Source organism: Halichoeres trimaculatus, unplaced genomic scaffold (assembly GCF_033239565.1).
Source record: "Halichoeres trimaculatus isolate MK-OKI-2021-1 unplaced genomic scaffold, fHalTri1.1 fHalTri1_scaffold_10, whole genome shotgun sequence".
NCBI lineage: Eukaryota > Metazoa > Chordata > Actinopteri > Labriformes > Labridae > Halichoeres > Halichoeres trimaculatus.
In genome coordinates, this window is record NW_027437187.1 from 13,301,598 (window position 1) to 13,321,728 (window position 20,131).

Sequence of the window (20,131 nt, forward strand, 5' to 3'; positions counted from 1 at the left end):
AAAGTGTATAGAAAGTGCAAAAAGGTCCACAAGAAAACAGATGACGACATCCTGTCCACCACTCTACAGCCCAGCCAGTCTCCACCTCCACAGGGTCCAGGACTGAGCCTCCCCAGCAGTCTGTTCAGTCTCTGTCTCCTGGATCCTGTCTGCTCACAGTAGGCGAAGCTCCTCCAATGTGGCGCCGGCGTCCAATGTCAGCTCCGTCAGCCACGTCCGTAAACAGCACGATGCCACTCTGCCCTCCGGCAGCCCCTCTGCCGCTGGGTTAGCACAGCTAGCTCGTCCATCCCACTGGGGATAGATCCCACGTTCCCAACAACCATGGATGGAAGGACAGGTCCACGTCGTCACCTCCCAGCTCACACCTGAGAACAAGCACGTCGTCCTCACCTCCTCCTCCTCCTCACCTTGAGGGAAATCATCAAGCCCTACACTAGTTAGCATTGACATGCTACAGGCTGCTAACAGCTGATTTCACATGTAAACAATGCAGCCATGGTTACATGTAGGATCTCCAGACAAACACAGGAGAAAAAGAAGTGAAAATGTCACTGAAGCCACAAAAAGTTTGGTGTCCATGACCAACAATGAACCATACAAAGTAATGATCCACTCCAAATACAAAGGTTACGAAAAAGAGACAAAAAAAATTACAAGAAACGGACAAAGAAGAGAGAGAGACTGCAACATGCAGCTACTTGGGCAGCGCCTAGCAACGGAAAGAAAAAGAAAATCAAGTACAGGCTTTGAAAATTGACTTGAAATAGTATAAATGCACAAACAAGGCTTTGGCACCGTTCTTCATGAAGCCATTGTTGAACAACTATGAGCAGTCTGTGACTGGGTGAAGCCACAGAACTCTCTGTACTTGCACTGTGAAAGCCAACAAACTTCCTGTTGATGTAAAGCTCCTGCACTGACAGAGAGATAATGATGCTCTGATTCAGCTCCTGTGTAGCCTGCAGAAGTGTACCGCTGCTATGACAGAAAAAAACAACAATTATATCAGAATCAGGTTGGAACATGATAAGTTTCGCCATACTAAGTAAAACTGAATTTTTACGCTAACACATACAATAACTAAATTATCATGTTATTATGTGATAGGTTTTTGGTGTTGTTGGACTGGTGCAGCTTGTATCCATGGAGCCTCCAGTTTGTTGATGATCAATGAAACGACCTGCAGAGGGTTGGACTGATTGAGCCTCATGCATTTAGAATAGAATATAGAATAGAATACATCTTTATTATTATTGCACAATGTTCACCACAATTGGAGTGCAAATACTTAATCAGTGAGTAATCACAAGTAAAAAAAAGAAACTATAAAAAAGCATGGATAAATAAGTAAAAACATTTAAAACAATGAAGTAAAAAATAGCACAACCACACACACACACACGCACAGCATTTAATCTTATTGCACATTCCCCCCCATGTACATTACTACTGTTAACATTTTTTTTGCATTTCATGTGGTTATTGCTTGAGGCAAATAGCTGAAGTCTGTTTGTCCTTGTTTTCATTGCTCTGAATCCTCTGCCAGAGATCAGCAGTTCAAACAGATGATGTCCTGGGTGTGATGAGTCCCTTAGGATATTGTGGGCTATTTATATGCAGGATGCATGATTTTTCAAAGTTCATCCAGGGAGAGGTCAATGACTGCAAGTGTACATGGACATATCATTCTGTCATCTACAGTGCTTAATAACGGCAGAATCTCCCCAAATCTTGACCAAAGTGTGAGTTCTCCATTATCTGTACAGTTCTGCAACAACAGAAGTAATCACATGATAATATGACAATTTAGTGTGTTGCAATAACGTAATAATTAGATTACATCTTATAACATGAAAGTGATCTGTTTGTTTGTTTTTCAACATGGCAGTAATATGTTTCTGTAATACCTGACTGTGTACCAAAGATCAATGTAGAGCTTGGCTTAAAAAAAAAGGAAAAAAAGTAAACTTAGCTTATCCACATTAAAAAAGGGTGTCTATGAGCACAATAATGAAAATAATTAAGCAGGGAGGTTATGCTTTTGGGAGAGTTTGTCTGTCTGTCTGTGAACAACATAACTCAAAAAGTAATGAACGGCTCTCAATGAAATTTTCAGGAAATGTTCGAAATGGGTTGAGAAAGGAATGATTCAATTTTGGAGGTGATCCGGATCACCGTCTGGACCCAAGACTTTTTTAAAGGATTCTTTATCATTATGAGATAGGGCTGTTTTCACCATATGTGTGTATAACTCTATGATAAATATTCAGATTGCTTTGCAAAACAATACAAGACAAAGTCACCATAATTTCTAACAGATGTAAAAGTACGATCCAGATCCTGGCAATATTCTGAATACCAAGATCAGGAATATGAAATGTGTACTGGGTCATCATCATTTTCAACACTGTCAGCTAACAAATAATTATTGCACAAACCTGCAACTAACACCAAATTGTAGCAGACAGTCTGCTGAAAGGGAGTATAACGTCGGACTAAAGTGTTGCGTGACAATCACAATCTGCTAGGTGGAGGTGTCCTCTGAGTGCTTTTCTAGTTTAATTCTGTGCCAAGTATAATAAAAAAGTATGATCCAAGAATATTATACCTATGCAAATTTTCCAGTTTATTCAAAACAGCTTAAACCCATAATCTAACTTATTTTAAGTCTTGTTGTGTTCGAAATTTTGTGTGGGTGATGACCTTTCAATTTCAGTCTCACAGGAACCTCAAAACTAAATTTTGTGACACGAAAGCAATATCAATCCCTATATCCATACACCTCACCATCCTTCCATTTGCATTTGTAGCGGTGATGTGGGGTAACAGCAGGCTCTGCAAGTTCCCCCAAACCCCCCTCTCCTTAGCAAAGCTTCTCCATAAGGCTGTCCAGGTCAGATGGAATAAATGGTTCCTTTGCATGTTTTCAGTGTACTTCAGGGTCTCCAAAGAGAGGAGTCCAAGAGTTATCCTTATCAGGTGCTTGCACAGGCTTCTTTTGGAGCCATGGCTCTGAGCTGAGCTCCACCTGGATTCCTGAGCTCTGGATCCTTTTCCTCAGGCTGGGAGTATTCACTTTTTTTTTTTTTTTTGTTAGAGGAAACAGCAGCTTTTATCTGCAATCTTATTTTTTCAATCAATCCTACAGATATGAGTCAAATGATAATTGTGTTGCTATGTTATGTAGGAACTAAACTCTGTCTGTCTCACATGAAACACTTGCCTGAGAAAACAAAAACACTGACCTGCAGGGTAATCTTGTACTGTCTGAAATGGTAAACTACATATTTCCATAATGAAACTCGACTGGAAAGCTTGGACTGTGGACAAGGCAGATGCAGAGTGTTTACTTTCCCCATAACTCTTTGTGTGATTGATTACAGAATTAATCACATATCAGAAATCAGAATGACAAACTTTTAGCATTTTTTTTGCTCTTGTCTTCCCTGCAGGGTAATGTATATTTTAGCCCCAGAGACTTTGAACGTCCCAGGGGGAAATAAACCCACGATTGTGACTTTCCACTGCAGAATTATCACCCTTTGTTTGTCATCTTGTAACCCACTGTTGTGGTTCAATAGCCTGCAGCTCTTTTGTTCACACTCAACACTGTCGGTTGTGTGGTTTCCAGACTCAATCCCTACTACTGCACAGCTGTTTAGCAAACAGAAAAAAAAATGCACGGGAAATCAACAATGGTCTCACGAGATTGAATCACGCATTTCATGTCGTTTGTGATTGGATTGGTAGATCGGATTGTGAATAGAAGTGAGAAGACCGCAGCGGAGAGAAAGGAGCAGAGACTACAGAGACTTTCTGTGGACTGTTCGTGTATACAAATAAGACAACCTGTGCAGAGGTCTCAGAGCTCTACAGCTGCTGCTTTTCAAAAAGTCAGTCGTTAAAAACATCATGCATCAAACAGTATAATATGAAACAGTACAATGTCTGTTTCCCAGGCAGAGCTGCCTTGCAGGTTTTTTTTAAAAAAAAACTCTGTCCTTCTTTTCTTATACTTGCTTTCCATTTTCTCCTCCTTTGATTTAATGCCACCTACTTTTCCACAAATATACCAATTTGTCCCAGAAGAACCATTATTCAAAATTTACGACCCTTTTCTTTTTGCCCAGTACAACTTGTAATTTTCAGTCAGCAACACAGTCTGTGTTCAGTGTGCCACTTTCTGCTGGTCATGCTCTCTGTCTGTAGCACATGGTTTGATTGGATTAACATTTCTGCCTAACAGCGATGAATCATATCGGAAACAACTTTCATGTGTTATTTTGACCAAAAAAAGAAAAACATTCACTGATAAGCCCTTAATCTTTGCAAATTTGCTGCTCTATCTCTCATGTATCTTCCTGTTCATTACATGGAATCTCCAAATGACCCAGTGTATTCTCTGAAGTCAAATCTGAGAAGAAATACAGAGTTGTAGTTAGGCACAAAAAGCAAAACCAACAATCTGAACACATGAATTAGACACATGGCACAGAAGACAGTGTGATTAAATAAATACACATACATACCTTCTTAAAAGAGCGCCACCTTGTGGACTGATTTTCATGTCCTGGGAGCTGGACCTGGGTCATACAGAGTGCTCAGTGTCTGCACCATCAGTCACCCACACTTGGGTTTTACTTGATCATCTCCTGACTTGCATCTAAGTGACGTGCTTCCCCTTTGGATCCAAAGCCACAGGCAGGGTGTGTGTGTGTGTGTGTGTGTGTGTGTGTGTGTGTGTGTGTGTGTGTGTGTGTGTGTGTGTGTGTGTGTGTGTGTGTGTGTGTGTGTGTGTGTGTGTCACTGTAGACCCTTTATTCCAAGTGGTTCAAGTTTTCTGTCTAGTTGCCAGCCAATCTCAAGCATCAACCATCCTCTGGCTCAGAGCGGCCCTCCTGCTGTTGCTCTGGCACTTAAAGGTTTCTGGTTGTTAAATCTTTGTCTCGAGTTTTCTTCTTTGACTCTGTCTTCAGTGTAAACTGTAAATTCCAGGATTTTTTTTTATCAGCTCTCACTTTAAAAGATCCCTGTGTTTACACCATGTCTGGACAACGCAGAGTAATTCTCCAGGGACTTGAGCTACTTTCCTAGGACAATTGCCAGGCTTGTGCTGTGCCTCATCAGTGAAGACGGCTGATCCTTGCTGTTGGTACAAACTGTGTCTGCCAGAGAACATAGGACTTGGTGATGTTGCCTAATGGGATGTCCTTCCCTCAGTGCTGTTAGAAACCAGATGTGAATATGCTACGGGGTGCTCCTCCTTAGGCACAGATGACATGTGTGACTGTCTTTCTTTACCAGCCTGTTGTGGGGAGTCATATATCAATTGGATGAGGAGCTTGGTCACTTGAGCCTCATTTCCACCAAGTGGTTCAGTTTGTCAGAACGACAAGCATTTTGAGGCATTTCCATTGAATAATCCCAGGGCAGGTCCCCTTATTGCTGACCTGTACTATCCCACTTTTTGGGACCCTTCCGTTGGTGTGACATACAGATCTGACCCCGAAAGATGGAGCTCTAACACTGCAGTCCGTTGATTGGTCGAAAGAATCGTCACTTCATCACAAAGAAAAAAGGTTGCTGAATGTCTTCCATCATTGCTCTTTGTTTACTGTGATGCGTATTTATTCTTCGTTTGATTTATTAGTTGCATTATTTGCGCTTATTACGTAGCTGATGTGGCTATGTGCATCCAGATTACACGATGCCTACCAAGAGGGGGACTGATCCAAAGTGGACTGCCTGGTAGAAACAGAGCTTTGGTCACCTCCATGGGCTAAGGACCTTGTAAACAAATGCTAAGTACTCTGCTTAAGCAGCCTAGCGACAGCTTCTCCTTTCCATGGTCTTTTATCTTTCTGTGGTCCTGCGGCGTGTCACTGTGTCCTACCAGAATACCTTCCAGAGCACTTTTGATAATGCAGGAATGATGGGACATCACTTCATCCTTGGCTTTAGATACCACCTGTGTTTAAAACGCTGATCTTCCATTTAAAGACACTAGAGTGAATTAAGGGGGCAGTTTACATGAGAACGGTTTTAGGGTGAGCCGCAAAAGTTTTGTTGCATTTCAGCCTCACGTTTACACGGAAACAGCGTTTCAGCCGACCTAAAATGCAAACTTTTGAAAACGGCCTCCAGAGTGGGATTTTTCTGAAACACTGCCTACACCATTGCCGTGTAAACAAGCCTGCGTTTTTAGTGGAAACGCTGACATCACACTCTGCTTTGCACGAGCGCATACAACAAGACGACTGTAGGAGCCAAATATGCATCATGAGGTTTATAGGTGGTTCACTGTTTTAACACTTGGTGTCGCTGTATGCCTGAGGCTCGGGTATAAAGACAGGGAGGTCTTTGTTGAGGTAAGGGGTCACGAACCTGGCTCAAAAGTTTTTGACCGCTGCAGCTGTATGCTGTGGGCTGACAGGTGATTACTGGCCCTATCTAAGGAACATTGTAAAAGGAACACTTTGATGGAAATAAATGTGATTGTTTGCAATGACGACGAGCTACTTGTGGATCTTTGCACATGCAGCTCAGTTCAGCAGGTGAAGCGCATCAATGAAGCAACGCCGGGGGAAGATGCCTCAGTAGCTAGCATTGGGCCAGCTCCTTCAACGACAATATCGTTACAATCGACGCAAACTACCGTGTTGTGCTTGTGCTGCTCAATCTCATGTATCCGCTGACAAAATGTGCCTCTGTTGCTTCACTTTTGCACTTAGTATTGGTCAATACACCAGATGATCGGCTCGTCTGCTTCAGTGGAGATCTACCAAAAGCAGCTCTGGACAAGACAGTTATTGTGCCGACTACAGGCCTGGCATGCTTACTACAACGTTTTCAGTCCCTCGGCATTTCTATGTAAATATAGACTTTTTTTCACTGCGTTTTAGAGTTTTCAGTTGAAATGTCGTGGAAACTGGCCTAAGACCAAGGTTCAGTGTTCAGGAATGAAGAAAATCAAGCCACTGCAAAGAACTGACATATGAGGCGAGCCCGCGAGCTAGTTCAGGCAGTCAACTCGAGCAGCACTGCTATACACATACCACGTGTCTCACACGTCATAACCATCTTGCAATCACACTCTCTCAATTGGGCGGTCTATTTAAACGGGGAGTCTCATCCCTCTCTGCCTGTCAATGCCTTGGCTGCCCTGCGATTGTAATGCTGCATGTTTCTTTGCCCCCACCACCACCCCAGCAACCACCTGCAGGCTCCGGGGGGGATTATGTTCAGTATGTTTTGCTCATCACTCCTCAATGTCACCATGTAAATTTATTGTGAGGGGTGATGAGGCCGGAGCCTGGACGCCAAACATAAAATATATTTGCTGCTAAATAAACAATTCAAACGTGAGTTGTCTGACTGAACTAAGTTTTTGTCATGTTTTTCTTTAAAAAATGGATTATAAGACTTGATATGAGCTATAACCACTGGACAAATCCAGGAAAATGTCTCATTTCAAGATGTTAAAAGCCAAAAATGAAGTGAATGTTTAAAGAGCCTTACCAAAGCAGCAAACTGACAAGTGTTAAAGCAACAGCATGTCAAATATGGTTCAAATAAGTCGTGCTTGGGCATTTTCATCTAATTTGACATAAATTAAAACCTTTGTTTCAGTCACATACTGCAGTAAGTCGGTGGTGTTTCAGACAGAACAGCAGGGACCAACCCAGAAAAATTCCCTGACCTCAAACCCAGATGATCTGTGCATGGTCTCCTCAAAATGTCCCAGGCTACGTAGTTTCCAGACTACAATTAGAATTGCAATTAATAGTTTTTGTTATTGCAACCACTGCGTTTGTTTTTTCCAAACCTAAACTTTTTTTTTTTTGCCAAAACAGCAACCATAGATGTGTTCTGTGAGATTAAAAACTTCCTCTCCTGACAAGACCATAGTTTCTGAAAACAAGAGACATTTAACAAGTGAAATTCCAATACTTTGATCAAATTCTTAAGTTGTATTTACGTCTTTATGAGGGATAAAAAAGAAATGGGAAGAAAACAGTGGAGAAAGATTTGGAAATAGTGAAGTAAAATTTAAAAAAATAAAGTTGGTGCAAACCATCATTAAAGGCAATGTTTTGCAATTTATCACTTAGGCAAAAGTTCTCTGATAATCTGCAAGACGCTGCCTGTGTCAATCAGCGTTAGTGGTGGCTTCACATTAATACAAGTTATCCTTGTCATCATCACTAGATGCGTCTGCAGTGCGGCTCTGCTTCTTAATCATTTGTTTCCATTCAAGACAATGTGTCATCACACATCGGATCCCCGCGAACTGGCTGCGTGGCTGAGTTCAGCAGGTCACAGCTAATACACATCAATCCTGTTTTTTGTTGGATGCCAGAGCTGTGACGCATGGATTTACTATAAAAGATCCAGCTGGACAGGAAGTAGTGCATGGAAACTACCTAAAAACATCCAGTAATTCTTAAAATTAAACAGATCGTGTCAAAACCAGATTGTATTTACCTTGACTACAACACCAAGCCAACATAATGAGCAGAGCCAGTCCAGAAGTCAACGGGTTTCAGGTTTTGCAGCCCAACATGAATGAAGACAGGCTTATCGATGGAGTGGGCAGCATGGGGACTCCTCGGTCTTGCCAAGCGGTCCTGCAAGGTGCCAGACTGAACACGCAGCTGGTGTGAGTGAGGAAGTAGCCAACATAGTCAACACACAACAGAGTAGCCGGACCGGAGACGCATCTAGTGTGTTCCCAGTGTAAAGAGAAGCAGGAGCAGAAGAGTCATCTTTTTGCTTACAATCTTCTGCCATGTTCACGAAATGTCAGTCAATTACATAACATTACATAACAACACCTGTTGTTGTCAATCAAGTCCCCCCACCCGTGGGAACTTCAGGTTCCATATACATCGCTATTGTATATTTGATATTCTTTCAATATAAAACTATGATTACTTGAATACTTGAGGAGAAAACTTATGGCTGAATACTTTAAAATGTCTGCAAACAGGCTAATAGAAAGCTAACTTGCCTTCAAACAGGCTAATAGAAAGCTAATTTGCCTTCAAACAGGCTAATAGAAAGCTAACTTGCCTTCAAACAGGCTAATAGAAAGCTAATTCGCTTCAAACAGGCTAATAGAAAGCTAACTTGCCTTCAAACAGGCTAGTAGAAAGCTAACTTGCCTTCAAACAGGCTAATAGAAAGCTAATTCGCTTCAAACAGGCTAATAGAAAGCTAACTTGCCTTCAAACAGGCTAGTAGAAAGCTAACTTGCCTTCAAACAGGCTAATAGAAAGCTAACTTGCCTTCAAACACCCTAGTATAAAGCTAACTTGCCTTCAAACAGGCTAATAGAAAGCTAACTTGCCTTCAAACACGCTAATAGAAAGCTAACTTGCCTTCAAACAGGCTAATAGAAAGCTAACTTGCCTTCAAACAGGCTAATAGAAAGCTAACTTGCCTTCAAACACGCTAATAGAAAGCTAACTTGCCTTCAAACAGGCTAATAGAAAGCTAACTTGCCCTCAAACAGGCTAATAGAAAGCTAACTTGCCTTCAAACAGGCTAATAGAAAGCTAACTTGCCTTCAAACAGGCTAATAGAAAGCTAACTTGCCTTCAAACACGCTAATAGAAAGCTAACTTGCCTTCAAACAGGCTAATAGAAAGCTAACTTGCCTTCAAACACGCTAATAGAAAGCTAACTTGCCTTCAAACAGGCTAATAGAAAGCTAAGTTGCCTTCACACAGGCTAATAAATCGGAAATTTACCCGCTCTCAGCCTATTGTCTGAACAGAGCAGATGGAAAAGCAAATGTGTCCTCTATCATGGTATAAAATTCTTTTATGAGCAAAATACATGAAACAACTTCTCCAAATGTGACAAAAGACCTCTTTTACCCACCACTTTGTCTCCTTGAACTTGTGTCAGGCCACTGTGACTCAACTAGAGACACATCCAGCTCCAGCAGTCAGCTCAGGACACAGTCAGCTCAAGACACTCTTTACAACGGTGACAAACTGAGAGAGCAATGTGAAGTGCAAGACCTTGTTCATTTATAAATAAAAATTTTACCGTCCCAGTCACTTTGAATTTACCTCTTACTTGTTAGGACGTTCTTTTATGAGCAGAATTTAACAACTTCTCCCACACAGGCTTCACACAGCCTTGCAGGCTTGTGACACGTGGTCTTCACACCTCGTGGGCCACAGGCCTCCACTCCAGTTTCCTGTGGGAGTACAAGACAGACACTCTGGTTCCACTGAATATTCACATAAGATCTGGGTGTAAAAACAATCCTACGGCAATGTTGGAATGTGATTTATCCGGGTACGCCTGATCAGCTGTTGATAAATATGGCGACTGAAAACAAAGGTAATTTACATAACACGCCTCTAAATTTTCCAGGTTCAGCTGGCCGAACCCACAGAATTTACGACATGGTTGGACACATTACGGGAAAAAGGGAACTTCTTCATGCTGGTAATCGACCACGCCATAGCAACAGAGGTAGAGAGGAATGAAGCCACATTGTTTGGCAGTCGCAAAAGAGTGAATCAGAAAAAACTCACCTACAAGGAAATCACTGCAGTGATATAGCAGCGTGGATGTGACAAACTAAAATACAGCAGAGTTTTAAACATTTAATTTACACATCCTTCATTTATACCTCGATTAATCAATCTGTGATGTCTGACTATAAGAAGCCTTAATACAATTAATTGTTTCCGTTCAGGTCCAGAAACATGGAAAGTTTTCTTTTAAAGATTTGTTTGAGCTATTTGAGCCTGAACCTGTCACAGACTGAGGAGGGAGTGGAGCTGAAGTTTGTCGATCGTGTGCAAGTACGCACTGGTAGGCCGGAGTTTTATGATTATTTGTACCACATAGGCTGTGCTCTCATGTAAAAAAAACATCTTTTGTTATGAAATAGTCACATTTTCACACACAGTTCACGTTTATATGATGACACTGTGGGGAGTGAAATAATCATCTTTACAATGAATCCTGTAATCAAACAGCTTCCTTAAAAAAGAATATATGATAAAAGTTTGATCCAACGTTGTCTGGATGTTCTCTGTGGAGACTTTATCATGAACATGGGAGTGTGTTAAAAACTCTCAACAGCATCTCTATTTTCATTTTTATTTTTGTTAAGTAAACCGATAAAGGAAACACATTTTTTTATGGGGAGAAATCAGCTGACAGCTCTTGCTGCTGCTTTTTAATAGCGGTGTATTTTATAGATTGGCGGAAGAGGAGTGACATGTTAGAAACATTCTTGGTGTCATATCTAATTCAAGGATCTAAATATCTAAGAACATCTGTTTTTATTCCTGAAAATGTTTTGTGCTCATATGATCTAATAATTCTCCTCCACAGACAGATTCCCCTCGCTGCACCCCGCTCTCCACTGACATGAAACTTGCGTACACGAACTCAGAGCTGGCGTGGGATTTGAGCATACACAATGCCCACATTCAGATTGATCTGTGCGTGGAGAGGAGCTTACACCCATTTTTCAGGTGTACGCACGTTTGATAAATGAGGACCATTGAGTGTGGAAAAAAGTTTGAGAAAAATAAACAAATGTCTTCTAGTTACTTCTTCTCAGCCCCCTTAGGTGTCCAGTGGGCCCCTCATGCAAATTTGAAGGTCTTGACCCAGGTCGTAGCAGTGTTCAGGGTGCATAAATCAGAGTCCTCAGAGGCCTGTATCCCCTGGATACACCATGACTTGTCTGCTGTACATCCCGTTACCCAGCATGAAGGAAACAAAACCTTCAGCCCCATTCAAGTTCCTCAAATTCCAACAGGCCCACTCATACCAACATCATACAAACATCATTCCAACATTGTACCAACTGCACAAGATCACTTTCAGATTATCCATGTTACTGCACATTACCCAAGAAAAGTGTTTTAAAAAGCTGCTATGTATAAAGAGGAACTCTATTTTAGAACGCTAACAAGTGGGAGAATAACCCAGTTAGTGAGTAATTCATAAAAAGTTTGTTGTCAAAGTTAAAATGACTGAATATCAGAATGTAATGCCCCAACACTTTAATCTTTTAACTTTCACTCCTTTGTACCTTTGAAACTTTTACTTTTTATATGCATGGGATATTAAGTCTGTTTATTTTTTAATCATTAAACGTGCCATCCAAGGAAAAAAAGTTTAAAATATTTTTTAAGTTGCTGTAACCTGACGATCAGAAAACCACAAAAAATCAGCAGAGCCTGAGTCCAGGAGTTTAAAGCACATCATTTGCTGATCTTTAAAGCCTATATTTAGTTTTGACTTACATGTCTTCCATGTTGTAACTTTTTTTTTTTTTAATCATGTTTTACCTTTAAAATTCTGACTATCTCTAAAAGTCTGGTACAGGGGCATAAGATGAACCATGATAGCCCCTTCCTTTAAAACACCCTGCAACCTTCTTTTTTGTTGTAACAAAATGATTAGTAACTGCAGCTGAAAATCCATTATAGAGATTGGCTTGACTTCATACTATGTGATTTAAAGGAAAAACACCAAGGTTATAGTCCCTGCATTGGTTCTGTCCTAAACACACGAAAAAAGCATGATGAGTAAATGGGGAGACCATTCGTATAGTGCCTCAAGTTTAGTCTTCATTGGGATTTTTTGATTTACTTTTTGCATCTCTTAGTGCATAGTATTTATTACATCTAGTGTAGTACAGAGCAACGTGAAGAGAGGCCTTCAGATAATTCGAGGCTGTGTTTGTGTGAGGCCACATGTAGACAAGAAGTAGAAGGACAAGGAGTGAATAGGTTGAGCAAGACGGATTGGGTAAATCAGAGAAAGGAAAGAGGAAAGTTTCACAGATTAGGTTAAGGTTTTTGCGCCAAAAGCAGTTCCCGGTTTCAGCTCGGATTTTTAAGTAGGTCTATAGACTTCACGAATTGCTTTCTTGGAACACTCTCCGTTAAGGCAAGCTGTACCCTGGCTACACGGTATGTAGATACTGTATAGGGTAGTTAGAGGCTAACGTGTCACGACGAGCCTGTATTTACTCAAGTTAGCCTTTTATCCTGGGCTAATTTGGGTATCAAGTTTGCTAACGTGTTGAGACGAGCATTTTCCCCCGCTTATCGTTGGCACTAACCCGGGCTAAACCCCAATAGCTAACGCTCCAAGTCGGTGAGCTAACACGTTACAGTGAGCTTAACCGAACTATATCTTCAGTCTCCCTTTCTGTTCACTATGTCTTCGGTTGCTACCCCCGCCATAGGATCTGAACCGGACTCTAAAGGGGCTGTATTCGCCAATGCCCCGCGTCATGTGGAGCAACCATCTCAGGCAGGGACCCCCATCCGATGTGCATAGCCTGCATGGGCACTAAACATGCTCAGGCATCTCTGGCTGACCCCCAGTCTTCTTCTCATTGTGCATTGATGTCAGAAAAGATTTTGGAATGGAGACTAAGAGTGGCAGTGGCTAACAGTAAGGACCCTTGCCTGACGATGGCCACACCGCAAGCTACAACTAGCATCCATCAGCTGCGAGCTGCACGCAGCTGGGCGGACATGATGGAAGACGGATCCCAGGATATGCCTCCACTATTCGAGGGTCTCCTAGAGGGGGATCTGGGCAACGATGAGGTAGAGGGTGACGCCTGCTCTGACCTTCTCGACATGGAGGACATTCAGGATACGGAGGATGACTCCACATTTCTGGTCCAGCAGTCCAGACCGTCCAGCGCGTCTGACGCTGCCTCTCCTGTGGACAGCAACTTGTACGAAGTGTGCAAGTGTGTGAGCTGCTTCCAAATTGGGGATTCCATGGCCTGCAGCTCTGGATGCGGAAGATGCGGAGAGGGACCTCTATGATGGTAAGAGGCTCCCTCCTGCCAAAGCACCTGCTAAACAACTCCTCCCTGCAGTTCCAGCTTGCATGAAGGTCGAAGTAAAATGAAATGAAATGAGCCGTTACTGGTCTAGCCCATTTAAGAGTAGACTGTCCACCAAGGGTTACTCTCAGCTGGAAATCCATGGGATGAAGGAGCTGGGGCTAGCTGAACCACCAGGGGTGGAGTCTTCAGTGGCTTACCATCTTCATCCGAAAACAGTCGCTCGCTGTTAGCATCCAGCAACATTTCTCTGCCTAACAAAATGGAGCGTGTCACTGCCTCTATTTTCCAGAGGATGTATAAATATGGGGCTCAGTCAGTGTTTTCCCTCAATGCCACAACCCTGCTATCCGCGCATCAGGCTGAAATCTTGGAAGAGATGGGCCGCCAACTGGAATCTGGGACACCAAACCCAGCCCTCTGGGACGAGATTTGTATGGTTAATGACCTCATTCTACGCTCCTCCAGGGGCGCAGCACACGGTTGTGGTCGAATAATGGGTCTTGCTGTCGCTGGTGAGAGGGCTTTATGGCTGAACCTCTCAGGTCTGAGTGATGCACAAAAAGCTGATGTTATGGATGCAGCTTATGATCCAGCAAAAGGCCTGTTCAACCCTGCTTTGGAGAAAATGAGAGAGACCACTACTCTCAGGAAACAGGAAGGTGAAGCGTTTGACCTTTTTTGACCTTTGACATTTTCTCCCCTAAACAAACTCCTGGCCCTTCTCAGGCTCAGAAGACTGGTTTTGCTGCAGTGGCTGCTGCAGCAAGAGGAAAACAAGGAGGCTTCAGACCCCAGGGACAGGCAGTTAGGGAGCAAGCTTCCCAGCACCCTCCGTCAGGAAACAGTAAGCCGTAGAGTAAACACTCCTTTGGCGGCTAAAAACCATCCCTTCAACCCCGGGGATGGGAAGAAAAAGAAATCTTCCTAGCTTCCCCCTCACCTCTTACTCATCCTTCCAAAAGAGCAAGGATGGAGGATGGAGCCTCAAAGCTCTTGGTTCAGAGGCCCAGGCAGTTGGCGGTTCTCCAGGGCTCCTCTCAGATTTTCTGTTCCCTAATGTTCAAGAGGTAGAAGAGCAAGGTCAACAGAATGCACAGTGTCACCAAGCACTTTCATTTCGTTCAGAAATAAGAATAAAACGTTTAACCTCGCAGCCCGGCCAGAAGCCAAGGGCGAGAGACAAACAAAAAACAATCATGAATCATACTCCTCTAATGCCTGCAGAGGGAGCTCACACCCTTATGGTAGCAGAGCTCCCTCATCCGGTGTTGGGGTTGACGTCACAGCGAAATCTCCTGGGTCCTCTCTCCAGTCGGTCAGACCGGTGGCGTGCATTCGCAGTCCCTCCATGGATTCTGTCCACCGGGGTTACAGACTACAATTCGCTATGAAACCACACAGATTCAACGGTGTGATACTTCCTTATTCCAAAAAAGGAGGGCTCATCTTTTCGTCCGATTTTGGATCGCCGTGTGTTAAACAAACACCTACCGAAATACACATTCAGAATGTTAACACACAAGGTGCTCTGCCACTCTATCCGTCCTGGTGATTGGTTTGTCACAATCGATCTGTCGGATGCATACTTTCACATCGCCATTCATCCCACACACAGAAAGTTTCTAAGGTTTGCTTATCAAGGCAGAGCTTACGAATACCAAGTCATCCCCTTCAGGCTGTCGTTAGCACCGAGGGTTTTCAGCAAATGTGTGATGTGTGGAAGTGGCGCTGTCACCGTTACGGAACAGCGGCATCAGAATATTTTCGTACATCGACGACAACTTGATATGCACCTCAACGCGCGAGCAGGCAATCAAAGATTCCAAAACGGTCATATACTACCTCATAGATCTTGGGTTCAGTATAAACTGGGCCCCTACAATGTACGGAATGTCTGGGTCTCAACCTGAACCCTCTCCTATTACGTCACTCTTTCAGAGAGGAGATTGAAGTCTCTCACTCAGTGCCTCTCCCTTTTCCAGCTGGAGATTTGTGACGTTCAGACTCTGTCTACGTCTTCTCGGCATAATGGCCTCAATGATTTCTGTGGTACATTTGGGGCTTTTAATGATGAGAGACGTTCAACGCTGGGTGACGACTTTGCACCTGTGCTCCCGATGTCACCTCAGTCACAGGGTGAGGGTAACATCGGCATGTATGGCAGCTCTCGAACAGTGGAGAAATTTAGCGACTCTTACGACGGGCGTCCTGCTGGGAAGAGTATCATCCAGAGTCACCATGACAACGGACAGGTCCTTAACAGGTTGGGGAGCGACCTTAATGGGCAGAGCTGTGAATGGAGCCTGAGATTGGCCCAGGTGCACATAAACATCCTAGAGCTATAGGCGGTGTTCATGGCATCGAAATATTTTCTGCCTTCTCTTCAAGGACATGTTTTGATATAAACAGACAATACCACTGTAGTGGTATACATTAACCGTCAAGGGGGTATTCACTCTCTTCAGCTGCACAATCTGGCTCACAAGATAATTATTTGGAGCAACACCAGGTTCCTGTCTCTCAGAGCGACACATGTACCAGGCGTTTTGAACAGAGGCGCTGTCAAGAGGAAACCCTCTATACAGGGAGTGGACTCTCCATCCACAGGTCGTGAAACAGATCTGGCAGAAATACGGCCAGACTGCCGTAGATCTCTTCTCCTCGCAAGGAAACACTCAGTGCCCGATGTACTTCTCCCTGTCAGACATGAACGCTCCTCTGGGCATGGACACTCTAGCCCACCCATGGCCAAAAGTGCTGGTTTATGCATTCTCTCCACTCAGTCTGATTTCTCCCCCCCTAGTGAGAGTGAGAGGACAGGGCCTCTCATTAATTCTTGTAGCCCCACGCTGGCCGTCCAAGCTCTGGGTGACAGAAATAGTGCTACTTCTAGACGGCGACCCTCAGCCACTCCCCCTACACAGGGATCTTCTTTCCCAGGTGAGATGGGAGATATACCATCCACATCCAGACAGCATAGCACTCTGGGCCTGGCCCCTAAGAGATGGAACCTGAATGCAGCAGGCCTGCCAGAGCAGGTAATTGACACCATTCAGAGCGCAAGGGCCCCCTCGTCGTGTACTCTGTACAGCGGTAAATGGTGCGTTTTTGAAGAGTGGTGCAGCTTAAGAAACACTATTCCCCTTCAGTGTTCTATTGTTGACTTGCTGTGTTTCCTACAGGATTTGATGGAAAAAGGAAAGGCCTTTTTGGCCAACAAGGTTTACTCAGTAGCCATTTCTGCCTGCCATGTGGGGTTTGGGGATTAACATGGGGTCAACATCCTCTTGTAAGCCGTTTCATGAAAGGAGCTTGTCGAAAACTACCAGTTTCTAGACCCCTGGTTCCCTTGTGGGATTTGTCGGTTGTGTTGGAGGCCCTTTCTCAACACCCGTTTGAACCTATGGAGGTAGTGGGGATGAAGTTTGTCTGGCTAAAGACTGCTTTACTGCTGGCTTTAACAACGGCAAAGCATGTAAGTGCTTTACAGGCTCTGTCTATTCGTCCCTCCTGTTTACAGTTTGCTCCTGGACTCAACAAGGTTTGCCTGCGGCCTAATCCAGCTTTTGTACCAAAAGTGGTGGATGCAGCGTAGAGGTGCCCTACAATAGAGTTGAGAGCTTTTCACCCCCCTCCTTTCTCATCTGAGGAAGAGCAAAGCCTCGATACTCTGTGCCCAGTGCGCGCTCTGCACGTGTTCGTTAACAGAACAGAATCATTCAGGAGAAATGACCAACTTTTTGTGTCTTGGGCTACCCCCCATAAGGGCAAGCCACTGTCTCATCAGAGGCTATCCCACTGGATTGTGGAAGCTATATCTCTGGCCTATAGTGCTAAGGGTTTGCAGCCTCCTCAGGGCTTGACACCTCATTCCGCTCAGGGCATAGCAACTTAATGGGCTCTGTTCAGAGGAGTTTCACTGCAAGATATTTGTGATGCAGCAAGCTGGGCAACGTTGCACAGTTTTGTTAGACTTAACCGGCTGGATGTCTCGAGGTCTTCTGTGGCGCAGGCAGTGCTAGATACTGTTGCACATTAGTCAGGGTGAAAACCTGTACTCTGTTCTAATACCTTTGCTTCAGGATGCTCATGCAACTCTGGAGTTGGCTTTATCTCCCATGGTCAAACACCTCACTCTGTCATAAAGTAACCCAATGTTTTTGGCCTCCAGAGACATAAATGTTTTCCTGTCACTGCTTACTTCTGAGAGCCCTTGTATGCCACAAAGACATGTAATCTGCTTTTTAAAAAAATGTTTTGACCCAGTTTTATAGTTTTGTCCTAAATCTGTTGAATGTCATATAAATTATTAACCTCATCTCACCTCATCCAAACCTGTTTTTTTTTTTTCTACTTTGTTCTGCCTTGTCTGAGGCCACACATCCTCTCCGCTGTGACTGCTGTGGCAGTAGACAATGTGATGAAAGCACTATGAGGCCTCTAACATGACCAAAGATCCATGAGTGTGGAGAGCCAGGCTTTTAGGTTCATACAGAGAGTGGTTAACGTTCCTCTCCACCACAGTGAGAGAAACAAAGGGAGAAATGAACATTTCGCCCTAATGAACTACAGAGTACACGTATAAGTAACAAAACAAAAAACAAACAAAACAAAAACTAAACAGATCTATAAAAATTTCCAATTAATAAAAGGGATAAAGAGTTGAAGTGTTTTTTTTTTTTTTGGCAGGACATACCTCTGTTTCTTGTGTATAAATCATGATAAGGAATTAATGCATGTTGAAGTCAGCACAGTGAAGCTTCATAATTACAGTGTGCATTATATAATTACTGATATAACGTTAGCTCAGAGAAATAAAACAGGTATTATGTAACATGGTCACAGTTTTGAGAACTTTAAAGCTATGGTCTATGCTCTGAAACCCAGTTTGGCTGATGAGACACATTTGAAAAATGCAGCCTCACTCACCCCTCCCCTCTGTGTTCCAAGATCCCGCCCCCAGCTCGTATCGCCCTTCTTCGCCTCCTAACAACACGCCCCCTCCGACAGAGCAAGAAGCTGGCCACCAAAAATGTAACAAACAAGACAGTCATCATCCTTGTTACACACAGTGGTAGCTTTTTTTTAATTAGACAGGCGCGATCAAAACCATGAATTAGCCGGCGAAGCAGGTCTGGCGTTGCCACTGCCAGCTGATCAGAGCAGAGCCGACTGTGTGCGAGGCTTTACCTTTCTCAGTGTGTCTTCACCAGCTCAGTTTACAATGCTAAAGATGTGTGGCTAACTTGTTCTAAAATCTATTGACAGAGCCGACCCGTTCCGACCCGCAGCGTTCAGTCAGTAGCCAGTACAGGCACAGACTAACCAGAGTTATTCAGCTGACATCTCCCACTGTGGTAAACAAAGTCATTACCTGTTCAACAGAAACTCAGCTGTCTCTGCGTCAGTCTTCAGTCCCAAATCCCTCTGCAGCTTTTTCCACCGGTCGTACATTTCTCCAATATTCAGTCTCTGTTGGCACCTGTATTGCTCATAATTCTTCCTTGCTTCAGCCTTTTCCTTGAAACTTTTTCATTTTCTTCCTTTCCCTGTGGAGGGTAACAGTAACAGCTTCCTGGTTTCGGCCTTCTCTGGCTCCATGACACTTCGGTAGCTGAGCAGCTAGCTGACGTGAGAGGGGTAGTGGTGAAGGACGAGGTGGGACCATGGGCAGTACGGTGCAGAGCAGGGGAGACAGGGGATTGGATGGACTAACGCACAAATCCAAAATGAGGGGTGCGGCAGTTAAGATTGGTCAATTATTAAGCCGTTTTGCAGCTGCTGTACTGAATGGATTTTTTTTGTTCATTTTGCTTTTTATATTGCGTAGATCGGACCATCGGACCATAACAGCCTCAAAACTGTGTTAATAATAATTACCTAGCTTCAAAATCGTAGACCATAGCTTTAAGTTTCCCAGTCTTTGGTTTGGCCTTTCTTTGTTGAATCTTTGTGCATTATTTTCTATAACCTGTTTTAATGTTATGCCATCAAATTGTTGTTTGGACAGTGGACAGCCAACACATAAAGCAGCTGCAAATAATTCTGCCAAGAAAACTTCTCTGAAGACAGATTTGAAAAGACATGTATTATTATTATTATTATTATTATTATTATTATTATTATTATACTCCAAATTATGAGCAATATTGTGTGTTGAGGTGCTTTTTGTTACAAGTTCATTTTGTCCTTTTTTTTTCTTTCAGCCGAAACCAATGTTGATCAGAATAGCATTTAAATACAAAGTGATTGTCCAGCCGTCTTACTAAT

At 43.3% G+C, this 20,131-nt stretch overlaps 1 pseudogene; it reads left to right on the forward strand.

Annotated features, from left to right (window-relative positions):
• Positions 1 to 13,472: 13,472 nt before the first annotated feature.
• On the forward strand, positions 13,473 to 17,900 carry LOC141796209 (uncharacterized; annotated as a pseudogene).
• Positions 17,901 to 20,131: the final 2,231 nt, after the last annotated feature.